Source organism: Opisthorchis viverrini (genome assembly GCF_000715545.1).
Source record: "Opisthorchis viverrini unplaced genomic scaffold opera_v5_487, whole genome shotgun sequence".
Lineage (NCBI taxonomy): Eukaryota > Metazoa > Platyhelminthes > Trematoda > Opisthorchiida > Opisthorchiidae > Opisthorchis > Opisthorchis viverrini.
The window spans coordinates 115,897-126,108 of NW_008752141.1; positions in this window are offsets into that span (position 1 = coordinate 115,897).

The following is a 10,212-nucleotide window of genomic DNA, read 5'->3' on the forward strand; positions in this document are numbered from 1 at the left end:
ACGTTTCAGTGCTAAATGAAACTTTTCGGAGAAACGAACGCTCACAGAGTCGCTTGAACTTGGAATACATTTAGAGTTGACATCTTGGTGACCAGTGAACATTGCAAACATTGCAACCTGCTTGCGGAAAATAAAAGAACAAACTCGCACCACTGTCTTACCTACGGTTGTTCCAAAGTCAAATAAACGCCAAACGTGTTTAGGTTTTATCGGAAATCTCTAAGGAAACCTATTTCTTTGCGGACCGTTTTCCATCATGGCATTTGCAACCCAGCACTTTTTTGTGACTGAAAAAAATAGTTCTTAACCCGGATTCCGTTCGGTCAGTAAATTTAATTTGCACATAAAAGCCAAGAAGACTTTTGCAGCTGTTACATCTACATTAGAGACGCTCCGCTCTTTCGCCATCAGCCGTCGACCAGCAGTGTGGTCAACCCGTACCTAAGCAGGACACGGCGCCGTTCATTTTTCAATCACCACGTGTATTGTCTGGTTGCTCGGATGGCAGTTCCCCAGAACGAGGGCTCCCGTTGATTCTGGTTTGTTCAGTGCGTAAGTATTAAGAAAGTTAGATTCCTGAAAGTAACCCAAGCACCCCCGGAACCTACTGAGACCCTAAAACTCCACCAGAATCTCAATAGGAAAGTTGTCAGGCGCCCAGGCCAGTCAATCATTCAATCAGTTCAGCAAAAGCTGATGAGTGTTCATGCACGCCACAAAAGGACGACCGAATGTGATCAGTGTTCAGGCATTTCATAGAGGCACGATCGATGTTGATGGATGTTCACTAAACGCCTATCAGACGGTCTATGTCAATGTCGGAAAGTGCCCTTTAAATAGCGCTCGGCCGTTATAACTTTTGCACTCGCACGCACTCACTCGCTTGTTCGGAATATAGCTCTTGTGTCCTTTCTGTGAGTCTTTTTCCGGCACTAGGCACTTGAGCGGGTCAGCAGCAGATACCACAAACTGGCGAATCAGCAGATATAACAGTACGTTAAGCACACTGATTGTGAGTAGCTCGCGGCCGAACGTTATGGGATTCAAATGCTAGCCGGAACTACGCGGGAAGGACTCTCGCCTGATGGACTCGTGGGATATGCAGTGCTGACGTTACACAGTAAGGAAGAAGAAGGCGTTAAATGACCCTTGAATTTTCTTCATGGAATGATTCCACTTATGGGACGTGTTGTAATTAACTGTTGTCCACGCCTCGATGCCGAAAAAAGACTCGCTAACACAACAGCTTCATTGCGAACAGGTGAGCACAAGAATTACAAGAAGAGGATCGCGGTATTTAAGATGCACTTTTGACCTTGATCTAGGCTGTCTGACTGGCGTTGGATGAACACCCATCATCGTCAGGGAAATCCCATGTGGATGTCAAGATCTCAATCTAAGCTGTCCATTCTCCTTTGCAGCATAACGATATCACCTTGCAAGATCAAGTGAACTCAAACACGCCACGTAGAACGTTTCTAGCTTGAAAACTATTCACTGTGGAAATAAGCGGCCCCGGTGTAGAGGGAATCACAGTGAGATTCTAATAGGGGCGAATGTGTCCTGGGATCATCCACAGCCAGAAGCATCAAACAACCTCGCGAAGCCAACTCGCATACTGGGATAATACTGTGCAGACTTGTTCATCATTATGCGGCGATAGTGCACCAAGTTGTTCTTGAAACTTCCCACTTCGTTCACATATAGAAAACCGACACACTGTGATCACCGTCCAGAGTTCAACCGGTCCCAACCTCTGAATACGAGGGTAGCAGACTATAGTTAGGCGAGTGGTACGGACTTACTGTAAAGATAGGAATGGTTGAAAGAGAACTGAACCGGTATTGCAGGAGCTGGATATCCCACACAGTTTATCAAGAAAATCCCCGGATATGAACGGGAAATCACACACCGATAGGCACCCAGAAAAGCAAAATAATAAAGAAAGTAATACATTATTCCAAAACACACGACCAGGAAACGTGCGGGACCCTCTGAGAGAGCACTACAAGCTAAATTTGTAGGCTGAATTGTAATTACCGCTACACGGTTCAAATAGATGGCTGGTTCGACGTGCATATTAACAAACGGAGGTTAGAAACACATCGCTGACTTCAGGACGGAATCGAATTAGGACAATGTGGTACCCCCTCCCCGGTGAGTCCCGTCCATGTCTTAGTTAATGATTCCAAGGTAATACAGCATGTCCTGGATAAAAACCAACTGCTTTTGGGCAGAATCCCTCCTCATAAACAGACATCCCGAATGTGGCAACGGAAAGTCTCACTTCAATAGTTTTCCACACGAATGACCTTGACAAATCAGCAACCTTGGTACATCATCTGACAGATCCACATGTTACCAGATGGACCATCACGACTTGGCGAATTGAGTGAAAGACTGATGTCAGAAGAAATCCACACAAAACGGACATTTCACGAACGGTGGTACTTTTCGTTCGTTCCTTAGTCATTATTGGATAAGATACAGCTTAGCTATCTGGTACGTCGTATCACAGCACCGCGAAATCCACACCGTATTATTTTCCATAAAAATCGTTTCGTGTAATGAACGTTATTATGATAGTGATTGTAGTGATCTTCAAACAGAGATTACGTTCCAGAGTAAAGCTGCAACGTGAATGAATGAATGAATGAATGAATGAATGAATGAATGAATGAATGAATGAATGAATGAATGAATGAATGAATGAATGAATGAATGAATGAATGAATGAATGAATGAATGAATGAATGAATGAATGAATGAATGAATGAATGAATGAATGAATGAATGAATGAATGAATGAATGAATGAATGAATGAATGAATGAATGAATGAATGAATGAATGAATGAATGAATGAATGAATGAATGAATGAATGAATGAATGAATGAATGAATGAATGAATGAATGAATGAATGAATGAATGAATGAATGAATGAATGAATGAATGAATGAATGAATGAATGAATGAATGAATGAATGAATGAATGAATGAATGAATGAATGAATGAATGAATGAATGAATGAATGAATGAATGAATGAATGAATGAATGAATGAATGAATGAATGAATGAATGAATGAATGAATGAATGAATGAATGAATGAATGAATGAATGAATGAATGAATGAATGAATGAATGAATGAATGAATGAATGAATGAATGAATGAATGAATGAATGAATGAATGAATGAATGAATATCTTCTTTGAGAGCTAAGTTAATCATTTTACTCTACAAGACGGTCTCTCTCAGATTTCTTTCAGTATGTAAAAACTTTACCAGAGACACCTCATTGGCACAGTAGATTGGATTCTCATGAATTCAACTAGTGAGTTTCTATTTTCTAGAATTCGGAACTCTCAAATGATTTACATTTACTGATGGATGACGCTTTGGAGGCAAGTGAGTTGGGTCCAAGAGAACCAAGAGGTAGCAGCAAACTGTGTGCGACATTGCAAAGCGTCAGGATCACACAAGCAGGTGAGAGCACCTTGGGTTGCATGCGAGGATCAAGCGTGCTTAGCAGATGCTCAAAATGCTTCGGGTTAGAGGATATAACGATGAGGAGGTACTGGGAATCATTCAAATGCACATAATGAACAGATTCAAGAGAGAAGAGTGTTATATTTTGTGTCAGATCATAACTAGGAGAAAATGGGATCCAAATGCCTTGATGTACTTTTGGACCTGCATGGTAGAGTGAGAACGGTAGCGGTTCGGGAGGCTAATTTTGTGAACAAAAAGCTCATCTTGGTGACCCCATACGGAAAATGTGTGACTATAATTGACTCGTCGTGATACGTCTGAGGTGTGAATCCAGCAGTGACGGTGGGATTTCATTCACAAGGCCGGGATGGGATGCTATATATTGGAGGCAACAGGCTGAATACGTGCGCATCACTCAAGCCATGACCTTTAGTGTATCCCGTCTCAGAGCCCCCATTCACGGGGCATCAATAGCAAGCACACTTAGGGTTGCTGATAATGAGAGCTAATCTGATAACCGTGATCACTGATTAGCTCCGATGTCTTTTTGATGCAAAGCGGAAAAGAGCACAGGAAAGGCGGAAAGCGGACAAAAAACATTAAAAAAACTAGTTTGCAGGAAAAGGTTGAGTGACTTGGTCTTTTCTGACTTCAGGTTAATCAGAGCTCTACTTGGTCGATTGTGGCCGAACGGTATAGTGTTCAGATACTGTCTGGAGGTCCGCGTTATACGTACCACTGATGACTGACGTACTACTGATGACTATTGTTGTTGACCACAGTCTCCTTAGTGCCTATTTATTACTATGACCTCCGGTCTGGATAGCCGACTGATAGTCTGGTGCGCTTGGCCAAACCAGAAAAGTCAATGAATGTGCGAATCGGCTGATCTATTGATCACTATCGAGCGCAAGCGGTCAAAAGTCATACTAAGAATACAACTCGTTTGTCAAGGCCGAGTCAAGAACAACCAATGAAATCCGTCTCAACTAAAGGGCTATTCCATTGGCGGTTACGTAGTTCCGTTGCGTTTGGAGCTGGTTGACCAAGGATGAAACTGTCCCGCAGTCATCCTCAGCCTTTCGGAACAGATTCACTCACTAGCAGGATGAGAGAACAACAGGGATTCCTTGATCACTCTAATACCTAGGAGCGCAACAACAAAGTCTGTACAGAGTTGAAACAGGCCGTTCTATACGGCCGGGGAATTGAAAACAAGGAAAAAAACACGGTAGGGCTTTGGGGCAAAGCTTCTAGGTGCTTCATTAAGCAGTACGCATAAAGACTTTTTGAAAACTTGGATGATAACAAAATACAACAATTATTTCAGGTGAGCCCTCAACGTTTTTTGCACGCTAACAACACAAGCTACGTTAAGAGCTCCGTTCATAACATCTTGAAAGCCATCTGACACTCAGTCTTGTGTGATACTTGTTGAACATAGTGGAAAACATGGGGGAATAATGGAGAAAAATTATTCGTCATCGTCACGTCAACAACCCCACACAGTGGGAATTAAATAGTTTTTTGTAATGCACTACTCATAAGGTCGCTGAAAGCTCCTCGATAGCCCACAACCGGTTTCGCCCTTTTGGAGCTCATCAGGTAGACGCACGCACCGGGTTTCCATCAACCTTATGTTCTAATTGAAATAATTGCACGAAATTTGCGAATATACACACATTTGCAAACTAATTTGGTTTTTCGAGAGACTCACCTGGAACCCAGTTGAATCTCTCGGTTTTGATGTTCCCAGGCAACTGAATTAAATAACGGAATTAAATAGCCTGAAATCGAGACCAGACATTAAAAACAAATAAATTTTGGTTAAAATATTCAGAACAGTGGTTTCGCAAACGAAATTTTCTATGGAAACATGTATCGTAAGATTGCAACCCGATAGACACAATGAACGCGGTAACCTCAACTTTTCTCTTTCAATATGTACAGCTTTATCCCGTTTTATATCGTTCCGTCCTTCCTCCGATGCAAAGAATCAATATTCCAGTTTTGTCCGGAAAGGAGAACCGGATCTTGAGATCGACGTATCGATACCTTCAGTTCCTATGTCTCATTGTGTGCATACCAAAAAGGCTGAATGGAACAGACTGGTCGTCAGCTGAAGTTCATTCCTTAGGTTACGTCCGTTCCTGAACAGTACTTTTCTTCAAGTCGGCTCAATGGTGAACAACATCGCCTGTTCATATCTAGTGATTCAGGTCAGTCCAGTGTGGTGGAGTCAGTTGCGCGAATAAAAAGGATATTACGCGATCACGAGTCATCTTGTTAAAACCGATACAGTTTCTCTCATATTTTTAGCATAGATTAGCCCCGCTTACAGAGGGGAACGCCCGGTGAGATTCCAAAGTACCCATAATATCAGCGAACTTCCTCACCGTTTACTGATTCGTATAATCAATCCAGGAGTTAGCTCCAGTTAAATCGGTCGCTTCATCCTCCTTTGTAATCATTTCTCCGTGGTGAAGATCCGATACGTTCACCAGCTGCACCCCGCTCGGCATTGCCTTAGGTCGATCGGGCGTGACACTGTGTGAAACAGTTATACTCACTAGCTACATGCATCTGAAAGTTGAGTATGGAGTTCAACACCGCCTAGGTGGTGCTCGTCAAATCATGTTTGTGACCAGTTACACGCATCCGGACAACAAAAAAGGCCTCCGAGTCCCACACATTTGGACGGCTTTCATCGTCTCAGCAGGACGCACAAGCCTGGTGGTTCTCACGCAAAACGACGGTGTTGTACTGTGACACAAACCGCAATGCAACCTGTGTTCATTCACTAGTTGACCTTTATCCCAAATCCCATGGTGAACTCAGATGTCCTGAGGGTGCAAGTTCCTTAGCGAAATACACTCATTTGCAAACAAATTTGGTTTTGCGGGAGTCTCATTTGGAACCCAACTCAATCTCACACCCAGCTGAAACATCACAAACAGGAGATTCAGCTGGGTTCCTGGTGGGTCTCTCGCAAAACCAAATTTGTTTGCAAATAAGTGTATTTCGGTAATTTCGTGCAATTTGGTTTCAAGTAGAACATAAGGTTGACGGAAACTTGGGCACTGCGCCCACCTAATGAGCCCCGAGAAGGGCGAAACCGGTCGTGGACTGTCGACGGATTTTCAGCAATCTCATGAGTAATGCATTACGACTTCCATCTGAGGACTCGTTGCTCGAGCAGACAGTCAACCGGTGTGACCTCGTGATATAGAACCCATGGTTAAAGGATGAGCGGCACTATACCCTAAGTGCCCTGATCAGCCGCCCGCAGCCGAACGGTTGAGTGTTCAAACTGCTAGCCAGGAGGTTGTGGGTTCGAGACCTCCCGGAGTTTCGTGAGATGCGCACTGCCGATGATTCCCAATAAGGATGAAACAGCTGTACAGTGCTTCTAGGCTTTTCAGCATAGATTGGTTTCACTTACAGGACGAAGTCTCCAGAAAAATCACAAATCTCCTCACACTACCAACGAATTGCAAGTTTCCACTTTTGACAACCCACTTTTCTTCAATGGCTGTAGCCATTTTACTAATCCTTTGATACACTCAGGATCGTTAGATCGCACACTTCATTTGCCGAGTGCGAATTGCCTGATTTCCTGAAATTTTCACAGAGCAGGGGGGTAGAAAAAGGGTTATCTCACTGAAATCCACTCAGATTCGACTCTACTTATCGTGAAAACAAGTTCCTGCAACTTGGATTTAGTAAGAGGTCTTCGAAGACAGTTCCAGCTGAAGCGATTTTTCAAAGGAGACATGATACGCACGGAAAAGCGGGCTTGAATTAGCTGGTTTGGATGTGAGGAAAAAAGCGGTTCCGTCTCACCACGCCAACGAATTGAACACTTCAACTTACAGTCTGATCTCCAACAGAATGGCAACCTAGGGAACATAATGAAAAGTCGAGTTTCCAGGGATCAGTTAGTCCATGAACTTGTAGGCTGAGAAAATTGTAGTCACACAGTGAATTCACCATGAATTTAGCAAAGCGATCTCCGAAGGTTTTGACATAATATAGCTGTTAAAATTTGCACTCCAGCCCTCCAAAGTCCTGTCTTAGAATGACAGAGAGCTTTTCTACCGGATTCGGGAGCAGCCTGTCAAGAAATACGTTGATCTCTTCATGCTCGAACGGTTTTATCAGGGTTGGTCGACTTTATTCAAACGCTGTCAAAGTTACACCGTGTTCGGAGACTGTTCCCCTTTGGATTTGCTGTCGCTGCAGAGTGAGCCGAGCAATACCTTGTATTTAGGTCTATAGACCATACCTCCAAGTTGCACCTGGTCTGAAAAGTTCTTCTTTTGTCTTGTGCACTGAAAGAAGGGAACACGGGACTCCAGCGTTGATTTTGTAAGGGAAGGCGAAACAAAAGGGGAAGGCCAATGACAACAGGTCATCCAGTTCACAAGTGCTAACTGAGATGCGTTCAGAGTGCGCTGGTGAATTTGTGGCGTGCACTACTACTGTTGACGCACGCGAATAGTGTCCACCCCCACATCCCACAGAAGGTGAAGGTTACTACGGAAATTATGGAGCCGCTCTGCAGTGTTTGTTTACTATTGCATAATACTCAAAGCAAGTCCAAGAAAGTTCAAGAAGAGGCTTGAGTATGTTCACATTTCCGAAACTGTGTGTGGATTAGATATTGACGTAATGTCTAATGGCTTGTAACCGCTTGGTTGGTATTTGCTACTAGACCAATTCGGAGTGGGGGGCGCTTGTGTTTTCAGTCGCAACTTACTCGCCCCGCACGTCAGATATCCGGTGAAGCCAAGGATATACATTGAAAATCACTCCTAGTAATATACAGATTCGAGCTCAGTGCTTCCCCCACTTTGGTGTAGGTTCTCTAGAATAGTTTCGGAAGACTGTTCGAACGGGAGTGACGTGACTGTGTTATCTCTAGGTGAAGTAGATACCTCCGGAACGGCCTGCTCTGTTTTAGGATCAGGAGGCGCTTTCATATTCGTCATAAATCCACCCAATGGTTTTCAGAGTCACCCAGTTCTAGAAACTCGTTCTCACTTCTTGCACGCCGTCCATTCCACCCACCAGATGAAGAACATACCAGAATTCTGTGATTTTCACGTGACTCATCGCTCGTCCTGAATCATTGTGTGATGTCCTCCCACCAAGTCTCGCCGGACAGAGCTTTTAATAACTCAACGATTGTATACCTATTTTTATGCACCACAAGGTCTCTTGTGTTAAGCTCACCTCGTGGTGCTCGTAAAATGGCTTTAAAGAGTGATTATAGGCGAACATGAACTTTCAGTGATTCAGCTTCTCGACCGTATCGATTTACACACACGGATAAACGGAACCAGGCCCACTGAAGCAACTATGGAGTAAAAGGTCAAAGGTCATACCACATACAGTTGACTGTCCGGACACTGGCTTTGTCTGTCTCTAATTCGTTCCGTTTTGCCATTTTTAGGCTTAGATGCAGGTTGTACCCGCCGGGAAACAAAGTAAATTGATTAGTAGAGGTTAAAGATAATACCGAACTAGTTAATAAATAACTTATTTGGAAGGCGACTGGGTGTTGATGGGACACTCGGTTGAATTCCACCAGAATCGTCAGCTGGGCAGGGTGCTTCGTGTGAAATGGAATTCGAGACATCGAAGTGTATTTCATTACGGTGGCCCCGAAGGTCGATGAAATTCACCTGAGTCTGCCGTCAGCATCAAGCCAGTTGTTAAATGAGTATTTATTGCACACTTGGTTACACTTAGACGCACAAGTGTGAAATGCAGTTACTGGAGAACTAGGAAGAGTTGATGAGCCCTCAGTAGGTCCAAACTGATGATGACCTATCCAGAGCTTCAACGACCATATGAGGAGCATAGAAACTCGCATCCGCCTGGAACTTCGCTTCACGCAACTGCCTTCATTGCAAAGGGGGGCATGTTGCCATCAATGGCCAGCTTGTATTCACAGACGGGTGGGCCTGGTCTAGAAAGTGCTGATTTCAAATATGAATTTCGGTGCTGTCAATGGGAACTGTTCTTCGAGAAATACACTCATTTCCAAATCAATTTGGGTTCAAGCAGAACATAAGGTTGACGAAACTCAGGGACTGCGCCTACCTGCTGGGCCCCAAGAAGGGCAAAACCGGTCGTGGGCTGTCGAAGAGTTTTCAGCAACCTTGTAAGTAGTTTCCTTTGAGGAAATGTTCTTGTTTGACTTCTCCGCTTCATTCTTTCTCTCACGAGTCAAATGTCAAAGGCCAAAACAAGCTGATGAGGAAAGAATAGCAGCAGAAAAGCTGAAACATCCGGAAACACATAGCACAGCCCGGTAAATCGTCAGAAAGAATTAGCTTCGACTGGTCGCATCAACCAGTGCTATTTCGAAACATTAGAAAGTTGTTGGCTAGCCTCACCGTATTTCAGTAACCTCAGACAACACGTTATTCTCGAGAAACCTGAGATTTTCCGTCGTGGGGTCTGAATGACCTTGAAACAAGGGGGCAAATATTTTCCGCTGCAAAAGACGCGAAACTCAAAAGAGTATTTTACGGATTTGTTTATTTTTCTCATAATCGATAGGCCTAGGGAAAACAAAGAAAATCAATAGGCTGATATGTACAATTATGAATATTACACGGGTTTAAAGTGATAGTGTTTTACAAAACAATTGATGCATGGTTTTCTTTGGCAGTCGTAGTAATCGCTGCGACAGGAAGCGACGTTTGG